This window comes from Oryctolagus cuniculus, chromosome 4 (assembly GCF_051225735.1).
Source record: "Oryctolagus cuniculus isolate XC-2025 breed Fujian yellow rabbit chromosome 4, ASM5122573v1, whole genome shotgun sequence".
NCBI lineage: Eukaryota > Metazoa > Chordata > Mammalia > Lagomorpha > Leporidae > Oryctolagus > Oryctolagus cuniculus.
In genome coordinates this window covers 156,692,355-156,703,707 of record NC_142870.1, presented here as the reverse complement: position 1 = coordinate 156,703,707, position 11,353 = coordinate 156,692,355, and the positions used below count along the sequence as shown (strand labels likewise).

The window sequence follows — 11,353 nt, the reverse complement described above, 5'->3', positions numbered from 1 at the left end:
ATATGTAAGACAGTAGTAGTATGTCTATTCCTCAGAAATCTGAAAATAGATTACAGTAGGAGGGGGATTGAAGGATGGAGGGGGGGAAGTATTGTGATCATCTTAGAATTGTACTATGGAATTCATTAAATCTTTTTATATTAATATTTTTAAAAGACAAAAACTGGTAAAGGTTTATTATTTAGAATATGAAAAGAGCTATTTTGTATCAATACACAACCAAAAAAGTCTACAAACCAGAGCCTCTTCTTTTTAAATATGCTCTTCCAGGGATGGGCATTCAGTGTAGTGGTTAGGTCACCACTTCAGATCCCTGCATCCCATATTGGAATGCCTGGTTAAGTCTACAATACTCTGCTTATGAACCAGCTTCCTGCTAATGCACTCAGAGAGGCAGCAGATAGATGATCATTTAAATTCTAGATTTCTATCACCTTAATTGAGAGTCCCAGATTGAGTTCTGGTCTCCTAGCATTGGCCTGGCTCTGCCTTCAGTGTTGCAAATATTTAGGGAATTTATCAGTGGATGGATGATGGAAGATCTCTGTCTATTCTTCAAATACAATGTTAAAAATTGAAAGTGATCTTCCAGAATATCTTCATTGTGACTCACAATAATTCTTCCTGGAATGTATCTTGTATCCATCTCCTGGATGGAGAAATTAAGTGTGCACAACTTGTTACAACCATGCTTGGTATTGCAGAATTATCAAAGCATGAAAGCATAACATTAATACGACCATTACTGTTTTTCTTTGTTCTCATAATCTTTAATTTCTTTATTAACTAATTGAAAAGCTAACTACAAGAGTACTTCAAAATGTTTTTTGAAAACATTTTGGAAATGAAATTAAAGGTTTTTGAAAACATTTTGGAAAATTAAATTAAGGGTTAAGTTTACTTTGGTGCAAAATAACTTTGAAATTCATGGCTAGTTTTTTCTTCCCAGTATGCATTTTCTAACAAACATTTTGAAGACTCCTTCATATATATGAGTAGAATGTAAGTAACACTATAACAATATAACTAACAATATAAGATATGAAGAATATGACTAACAGTATAACAATATATGATAACTGTTTTTAAGGAATGTACAATCACTAGGAGGTAAAAGAAAGACATATGAGTATTAAGTGCAGTCAGAAATGTGGTTAGGAAGGTGCAAAATGTCAAGGTGGTAGGTAGTTGGGAGCACTCTGCAGGAGATACCATTATAACAAATGTAGAGCAGGGCTATACATATGATTGCCAATCATGATGGTGGTACTCTGATGTCCAGAGACACAGAAGAACAGAGGCTTCTGAGAAAAATTTCTGCTAATTAGTTTTATACCTGTAAATGAAACACGTTATACTTTATGTTCCTCTAAAGATGTTCTCATACTGCTCAAAATTTAAGTTTTACAGTGATTCTGCTAGAAAAGGTTGCAGATTTCCTTATTTTATATACAAAAAAAACAAGCTCAGAAAGACTGCCTTGCCCATGGTAAAGTCACCTAGTGGTACTTTTAATTTCCAGTTGTAAAAGAGCAAAGAGAATGTGTGAGGGAAAAAAAAAAAGATGTAACAATGCTTTCATGGTAAAAATGCCATGAAATAGATTAATAAAGTACTACTTAGACTTGTTGGTGATAAGTATCAAAAACAAGCCTGGGCCGGCTTAAGCTAAGGAACATTTACTGAAAGGCTATTGTGAAGCTCACAAAGGCCAAGGAAGTGTGTATGAGACATGGTCAGTAACAGGAAGCTAAGTAGCCACAAATATTTAGTTAGCAGGAAATAAGAAGAAGCTCCCTCAAGGTAAAGCAAGGACTGGGTAGCAACTCTTTGGAACTTCATAGCAGACTTCTCAGAGTCACATTTTCAGGTCCCCTTGTTCTGCTTGGTTGTCCTCCCTTGCTACATGTGCCAGAAGACTGCAAGTCAGGCCAGGACTTCATGAATCAAAACAATGGTAGTGAGTCTCCAAAGAAATATAGCCATCCCTCTTCTGGGAATATACCCGAGGGAAATGTAATCAGCATATGAAGGAGTTATCTGTTCCTCCATGTTTATAGCAGCTCAATTAAATAGATAAAATAAGCAATCAAGACAGATGTCCAACAACTGATGACTGGATTTAAAAACCTGATATAAATAAATACTATGGGATACTGCTCAGCCATAAAAAGAATAATATCCTGCCAGCGTCGTGGCTCAATAGGCTAATCCTCCGCCTTGTGGCGCCAGCACACCAGGTTCTAGTCCTGGTTGGGACGCCGGATTCTGTCCCGGTTGCCCCTCTTCCAGGCCAGCTCTCTGCTGTGGCCAGGGAGTGCAGTGGAGGATGGCCCAAGTCCTTGGGCCCTGCACCCCATGGGAGACCAGGAGAAGCACCTGGCTCCTGCCATTGGATCAGTGCGGTGCGCTGGCTGCAGTGCGCTGGCCATGGCGGCCATTGGAGGGTGAACCAACGGCAAAAGGAAGACCTTTCTCTCTGTCTCTCTCTCTCTCACAGTCCACTCTGCCTGTCAAAAAAAAAAAAAAAAAAAAAAAAAAAGAATAATATCCTATCTATGGCAACAAAATGGATGCAACAGGAAACCATTATGCTTAAGGAAATAATATGCAAATGTGCTTAGGGAATTCAGGCTTTCCTGGGCCACCTCACCATTCCATGGACATTTGCGAAAAATGGCAGATATGATATAAGCACTGAAACTCACTGACAGTTTTTTTTTTTTTTAATTTATTTGACAGGTAGAGTTACAGACAGTGAAAGAGAGAGATAGAGAGAAAGGTCTTCCTTCCACTGGTTCACCCCCCAAATGGCCGCCACAGCTGGTGCTGCGCCGATCTGAAGCCAGGAGCCAGGTGCTTTTCCTGGTCTCCCATGCGGGTGCAGGGCCCAAGCACTTGGGCCATCCTCCACTGCCTTCGCAGGCCACAGCAGAGAGCTGGACTGAAAGAGGAGCAACCAGGACTAGAACCCGGCGCCCATATGGGATGCTGGCGCTGCAGGTGGAGGATTAACCAAGTGAGCCATGGTGCCGGCTGACAGTTTCTCTTTGTCTTGCATTCTCTTCTTTGATCAGAGTTTTCTGCAAGATATATTGAATGGGGTATCATTATGATGTACTAAGTTCAGCAAAAAATAAGAGAAAATAAAAATGAGTTCTAAACAGAAAAACTGCTTTTCCAACAAGGAAAGATCTGATTACATTCTTTACTATATACTAAAGTCTTTGAGGATCAAGTTTCCACCAAGAGTTGGGCTCATTCCTTTCAATTATTTGTAGTATTCAATAAGTTTGATCACCACTGCTGGCAATTTGGAACCATTTTATTTCATTTATTAATATGGTAAACAACTATTTAAATGGGGGAAATAACTGGTTTTCCTTGTAAGTCAGAATTGGGGAGGGTTTGAGGAAACGGTAGCTGTTCTTCCTGTTTTATTGTGAAGGAAATTAATTGCAGGAAAGATTTTCCTTCAAGGTAAAAGGGAATAAACTTCAATAATGATTTGATACAAGAAGTCAATAACAATGGATATTTCATTTATAATTAGTACTATGTGTTCTGAGAAATGAAAAGAAAAAAGAACATAAACAGTATAAAAATAATTAATTAAAAATTATCTGGGGTGCTGTGCTGTCAGCATTTGAGCTCCCTGTTTGGTCTCTCTGGGCGCCTCTCTATTGTGGCTCCCCTTTGCTCACTTCTCTCAGACCCCTCCCCCCAACTAACCCTGTCCTTGCTCCCCTGGCTCCCTCTCACTCTGTTTCCTTCCCCACTTCCCTCTCCTTCCTGCCCTTCCACCCCTGCCCTTCAGGTTCCTCATCCCCCACCCCTACCCTGGCCCCTCATGGTCCCACCACACCCAGCTCCCCAGTCAACCTCCCCAGCCTAACTTGAAAAATTAATAGTGGGTTAACTCTGGTAAGTGAAAGAGTTTGTGTTTTAGAATCCTCGCGCTGCTTTTAATTGTTTCCTCTCTGGATAAAGTGTTTATGAGAGCATTGAGCAAATACTGGGAAGACTGTAGAGGTTAACTCTATTTCTGTATGGCCCTTTTATTCTACTCAATTATTGTTAGGTTCCACTGTAGTGGAGACATTTGGTTGAATGTTCACTTATGGCATGGAAACTTTTCAGGCTTCTGTTTCATTTTGAAATGTCCAGTGGCATATTTTTCCCCCAAAACTTTTTCATCATTATACCAATATTCCTCTGTACAGATTCTGATTTTTTTTCTTTTTTTTAAAGAATTTATTTATTTATTTAAAAGTCAAAGTTACATAGAGAGAGAAGGAGAGGCAGAGAGGGAGAGGTCTTCTACCCACTGGTTCACTCCCCAATTGGCCGTAACTGCCGGAGCTGTGCAGATCTGTAGCCAGGAGCCCAAGGACTTGGGCTATCTTCTACTGCTTTCCCAGGCCATAGCAGAGAACTGGATTGGAAGTGGAGCAGCCAGGCCTTGAATCGGCACCCATATGGGATGCCAGAACTACAGGTGGCACTTTACCCGCTACACCCACTACAGCACTTGCCCCAGATTCCTTTCAAGCCAATTTAATAATAAATTTTACAGTTTCTGATCTCTGTCATCTCATTCTATACACCAAATGGTCAGAATCTGGTCATCTAGACAAGTCTTCAGCTGCTTTTAAAATTCTTGGAACAGTGTTAATGGCATTAAGAAAGGTGGGCTCTGAAATCTATCTTGAGCCAGGGTCAAGACCCAATTGTGCCAGCCAATAGCCAGATGAAAATGGACAAATCACTGTTCCTAAGTGCCTGGCAGTGGGAAGCACTCTATTATCCTTCCCATCAGAACTGAAAAAATTTAAAAAATGAGCCCCAAAGCATGATGAAAACATTCTAGACCTTTTTTCACTGCCAGAAATCAATTCTTCAGTCACAGCTCTAGGTAAGGTTTTCTCTGCTCAGTTGCATTTCAAATACAGAGACAAAGATCAAACAAGCATTTATTTTTATGGAATGAGAAAGCAATGCTTTATGTCAATAGCAACTCTGGCTCTCAAATGTCACTTAAGATTATGTTGTATCCAGGTTGGCATGATCCAACTCAGCAAACAATCTGAGTACTGTGTAGCTCCTGTTGTATACCTGAATGCACACTTTTTATCATTTTGCCCATATCAATAAATCTACCCATGGGCAATTTATTTAATTGGTGGAATAACCTCAATATTTAATCCCATAAGACATATTTAGTTCCCTTAACTTTTCCTTTTGAAATAGCTTTAGATAGTGTTATGGGTTGAATTGTGTCTCTCCCCACTCCATTTATATGTTGAAGTCTTATACTCTAGTATCTCAAAATGTGACTATATTTGGAGAAAGGTTGTTTAATGTAATAATGAAGTTAGAATGTGCCCACTGGGGTAGGCCCAAATCCAATCTGACTTGTGTCCTTATAAGAAAAGGAAATTTGGACACACAGACACCAGGGATACAGAGAGAGGCTGTGAAAGGCAAAGAGATAAGGGAGGCAACTTCATGCCAAGAAAAAAGGCCTTTAAAGAAACCAAACATGCCATCTTGACTTTGGACATCCACCTGCCAGAACTGTGAAAAATAAATTTCTGTGACACAGGACACTCAGTTTGTTGTATTTTCTTATGGAAGTTATACAAACTGGTACAGGTCTATAGACAGAAATTTCTTGAATACCTCCATTTACCTTCAGCTAATTTGTAATATATAACCATTCATAGTACAGAGATCAAAACCAAAGCACCTAGGTTTTTGATGATGTAAATAATAAGTTCCAGCATTTTATTCCTCCCTGTATCTTATCTTTTCACTTCCCTTCCCTTCCCTTTCTTCCCCTCTCCTCCCCTTTTAGCTCCTCCCCTCCCTCCCTCCTTCCCCCAACTCCGATTACAAATATTTTCCAAGAGAATTATGAATTAAAGTTAAGGTTATGAGTTAATACTAATGGGAGTGGTGTACTATATGAGATTAACTTTCTCTTACAAGGAAATTCTATATCCTCAGACTTGGAAAACTCAGTTGAGCTTTTTCAGGGTATTGTAATGACTCAGTGGAGTACTCACAAATATTTTCCTTACAACTGTTAAAGTTCAATATGTTCCTGACCAAAGTTGTATCTTTCATAGCAGAATCTTATGAAGCTATGAATTACACTTTTATAATTCAGAAACTCTTGGTTGATCACTGAGTGTGATTTTAGCAACTGCCAACCCACAGATCTGAAGGTATGATCATATGAAATTTTCACATCTGAATGTCATCCCTTGCATTGAGGAAAGAATTTTTCCATTGTTTCTTGCTGTTTTATTGTTTTGGATTACCAAATTCTATTAGAAACAAGTACCTTACACTGAAATTTTTTATCCTTAATTGTCCCATTAAATTTGTCAGGTGGTGGGGGTTGTAGCTGCTGGGATGCTCACATCCCATGTCACTGTGCCTGGGTTCAAGTCCTGGCTCTGCTCCCAATTCTTCCTTTCTGCAAGTGTACACCCTGGGGGCAGTGTGTGGTGTCTTGGGAGCTGAGTCCCTCCAGTGAGACCTCGATTGGGTTCAGGCTCCTATTTTGTCCTGGCCTTGCAGGTAGTTAGAGGTTGGACTGATGGATGGGAGTTCCCTGTGCATGTGTGTGTCTCTCTGCCTTTCAAAATAAATACTTTTTAAAAATTGTGTTATGTATCATCCACCTAGTAGAGCTACATAGATAACTTCAATTGATAACTTTTCTTCTTGAGAATTGCATAATTCATCTTCAAAAAATGAAAAAAAAAACAACTTTTAATGTCTTTTATTTCCTCTCTATCCAAAAACCAGTACCAAAAATTGCCATGACTTGGAAAACCTGATTCCAACCAACTCTTCGGTACAAATTTTGTTATCAGTTATGTCTTTCTTTTCAAGAAACAATAATAAATTTTGGCTTTCATAAGAAAAAAGTGGAATTTACTGAAAGGACAGTGGACACCCCAAAAAGACATTTTGCAAACAGAGCTTGGAAAAGACATAAATAAAGACACCTCCAAAGTTTATCTACTTTTTCCATTACTTCATTACTTTGTCCAAGATTCAGATTTCTAGGACAGAATCTCCTTTTCTGATTTGTCAGAGACAATGCTCAACCCACAGATGTGGTAGGGTGAACTGGAGACTTGTACATCCTTGATTCTCAGGGAATCAACAAGAGAAGTCACCAGAAACAAGGGTGGGAGAAAGCAGGAAAAGTAAAAAAACAACTCCTGGCCAGTGCAGGGCTCAAAAGAGAACACAGACAGGAATGAATCACCAAGTCTGAGGTAAAAATACTTTATGGGGTCCAAGCTTTTATGGTAAAAAACTAGCAGTGCCTGATTTCCCTTTCCCTATACTCCTATCAAATTCCTCATTAAAAATATCCCAAAGGAAAGGTTAAAACAGGAATAAGCATTAGAAATTCTAGTCAATAACTTCACAGATCACAGATAGAATTTCTTTCCATTAAGGAAAGTTATAATAAAGCCTATAGGCAAAATTGTAGAACTGTACATAGCAAAACATGATACAGATTTCCACTGACCAATATAACAGAATGAACCTAATAAATTTTACACTCAGGACTGGCTTTTAATGAGACCGAGGCTGTGTCACTTTTCACTCACCTTCTTTAACCCACTATGTGAGCTGTCATTTTCTCCTCAATACCTCATAACATATCCTCAGCTCAGTATTTCCACTTTTAAAAATAAGGTCAGCCCTCTGTGCCCACAGGTTCTGAATCCACAGATTCAGCCAATCTTGGATCAAAAATATTTTGAAAATAAATGTGTTTATATTGAACATGCAAGGACTTTTTCCCTTGTCACTATTCTATAACAGCATTAACAATTATTTACTGAGTCATTATACTGTCTTAGTTATGATAAACAATGCGGAGAGGATGGAGAGTACGCAAAAGGATGTATGTAGGTTATATGCAAATAATTTGTACTACATGAAAGGCCCTGAGCTTCTGCATATTTTGTTATTGGTGGGGATGCTAGAACGAATCTCCTGCAGATAGGAGATGATTGGATATTCAAAAAAGTCATGATTGTTGTAAATAACATCTTTATATGAAGATGTTAAAGACCCACCCTAAACAGATGTATTCTGGGAATACTCTAAAAAAAAATCTAAATGTCAAAATCAAAAAGAAACTTCCACAAGTTTCAGTAAGGTAACGGTACAACAGTAACCACAGGAAAAGAAACCAGCTGGGAACAATGCTAGATAAAGATGACTACAGAGTAACAGTTTCAGGGTGATGAGTTAAAAGAAATTTAAATATAAATTTAGATCCGGAAAAGCAATTATTTAATAAAAAGAGAAATAATGTGTTCAGTCACACAAGACTTCATTTAAGAAACTCCATCACACAATGACCCTCTTTGAAAGTATTTTTGTAGGATGTATACCAGCAAAGAGAGAAATAAATACAGAAAGATTTTACAGATGTAGGGAGTAAAGACAACGAAATATCTTGATGATGTTAACTATTCCCTAAATAAATCAGACCAAAAATTTATACCAATAACAATTCAGATCTGAAATTATTAAAAAGTGTATAATATTAGGTGACTAGGGATAGTTGAGTGGGAAGACTAGAACAAAGAGCTAAGGTAATTATATGGTATGAAATGAAGACAGCAATACTAAAAAATTTTAAAAAAACACTGACAGATAAAAAGAAACCAAAATATTTAGCATAGCTTCTTATGAATAGCTACCAAAAGAGAAAAAAATGTAGATTAAACAACAGACTTTGAATTTTTGAAAGAAATCAACAACATTGAGCAATAATGAGAGAAAAGAAAGGGAAATTGAACATCTTTTTATATAAAAAAGCACATCAATGAAGATTACAAAATATGATGGAAGAAATGATTTCTGATAAAACAGTAGAGACTTTTGACTCTGAGCAACATGAAATAACTGAAACTAGTTTTATACTCCTGACTTAAATGCTTACAAAACTAGACAAAATATGGAAAATTGCTTTCAAATCTCAGATTTCAGAGAATGCAAGACTGTGAACCCTGAAAGATGGCACACCAATAATGTGAGCCTGTACAGTACCAGGCACTTCCCAGAGTACAATAGTGTGAGAGGTGCCCAACCAGAGTATGGCACCCTTGCTAGAATGTGGAGATGGGTTGTAGAGTTGGCAAGGTCAAGTTAGTTGCAACTTGTTTGTAGGGCAGAGTACCAGAAAGGAGGAGCTCCAGAGAGAGAGAGAGAAGAAAGAGAGAGAGAAAGAGAAAGAGAAAGAGAAAGAGAGGGAGAGAGAGAGTGGGAGAGAGAAAGAGAGAGAGAGAGAAAGAGAAAGAGAGAGAGAGAGAGAGAGAGAGAGAGAGAGAGAAGGTTCTGGCTTCCTCTTCCTGGCCCAGTCCTGGCCATTATCATTACGTCCATCTGGGAGGGAACCAGCAGATAGAAGGTATCTTTCTCTCTCAGTCTCTATCTCCCCCCCCCCACTGCTTTTCTTTTTTTTTTTTTAACTTTTATTTAATGAATATAAATTTCCAAAGTACGATTTATGGATTACAATGGCTTCCCCCACATACCGTCCCTCCCACCCACTACCCTCCCCTTTCCCACTCCCTCTCCCCTTCCATTCACATCAAGATTCATTTTCGATTATCTTAATATACAGAAGATCAGCTTAGTATACATTAAGTAAGGATTTCAACAGTTTGCTCTCACACAGAAACATAAAGTGAAAAATAATAGATGATTTTTTTTAAATGATGATGAAAGCAGATCAGACCTATTGTCATGTTTAATCCCAGTGAGAGTCAAGTTGGGAGTTGATAATTTTTCTTTTTCTTTTTTTTTACAGAGGATCAGTTTAGTATACATTAAGTAAAGATTTCAACAGTTTGCACCCCCATAGAAACACAAAGTGAAATATATTGTTTGAGTACTTGTTATAGCATTAAATCTCAATACACAGCACATTAAGGACAGAGATCCTACATGAGGAGTAAGTGCACAGTGACTCCTGTTGTTGACTTTACCAATTGACACTCCTGTCTATGGCATCAGTAGTCTCCCTATGCTCTGGTCATGAGTTTCCAAGGCTATGGAAGCCCTCTGAGTTCTCCGATTCTTATCTTGTTTAGACAAGCTCATAGTCAAAGTACCTTCAGAGAAAGGTACCTCCTTCTTTGAAGACCTGTTCTTTCCACTGGGATCTCACTCGCAGAGATCTTTTGCCAGAGTGTCTTGGCTTTCCATGCCTGAAATACTCTCATGGGCTTTTCAGCCAGATCCGAATGCCTTTAGGGCTGATTCTGAGGCCAGAGTGCTATTTAGGACATCTGCCATTCTATGAGTCTGCTGAGTATCTCACTTCCCATGTTGGATCACTCTCCCCTTTATTTATTCCATCGGTTAGTGTTAGCAGGTACTAGACTTGTTTATGTGCTCCCTTTGACTCTTAGTCCTTTCATTATGATCAATTGTGAACTGAAATTGATCACTTGGAATAGTGAGATGGCATTGGCACATGCCACCTTGATGGGATTGAATTGGAATCCCCTGGTATGTTTTTAACTCTACCATTTGGGGCAAGTCAGCTTGAGCATGTCCCAAATTATACATCTCTTCCCTCTCTTATTCCCACTCTTATGTTTAACAGGGATCACATTTCAGCTTTTCAAATAAATATATCTTTTTTAAAAACAGTATTATTAAACAATTGTATTAGAAAAGGAGAGTGCTATCAAATCAATCATGAGTTTCTAACAATAATCTAGAATAATGATAGGGGTAAAAATTTAAATTATAGATTATTATATCAGATGTTATGGATATTAAATGGTTTGTAAAATGCACAAAGAAAGTTCTATACCTAAATGGCTTAAGTAGTGACTTTTAACCCACATTTAAAAAAGAAAATCACTTCTACACAAACTTTTATTTTTTTTCCTCTCCCAGAACACAAGTATAAAAATATGGAACACTTCACGAATTTGTGTGTCATCCTTGTGCAGGGGCCATGCTAATCTTCTCTGTATCATTCCAATTTCAGCATATGTGCTGCTGAAGTGATCACATACAAACTCTTTAAAAAATAAGATGTGAAAGCCTATTTAAGATTATCTTATTATTTCAGACATATTCTGAAATCTGATAAAGACATCAAAAGAGAATCTCAGTACAATCATCCTTCTGGATCACAAGCAAAAAATCCTCTGACAAAATAATAGTAATTGATGAAATATCCATCAATCCATAAAAAAGTAACTAGATCATGTCCCTATATGGCTTATCCCATGAAAGGAGGACAGATAAAATATGAAAATTAATGTGGAATTCTTTTTTTTAAATA

General features: G+C 37.9%; 1 non-coding gene across 1 annotated transcript; it reads right to left on the bottom strand.

Annotated features, from left to right (window-relative positions):
- Positions 1-10,970: 10,970 nt before the first annotated feature.
- LOC127483035 (U6 spliceosomal RNA) lies at positions 10,971-11,077 on the bottom strand. Its single transcript, XR_007909009.1, has one exon. It is a non-coding gene; the product is annotated as a U6 spliceosomal RNA (small nuclear RNA).
- Between the last annotated feature and the right edge of the window lie 276 nt (positions 11,078-11,353).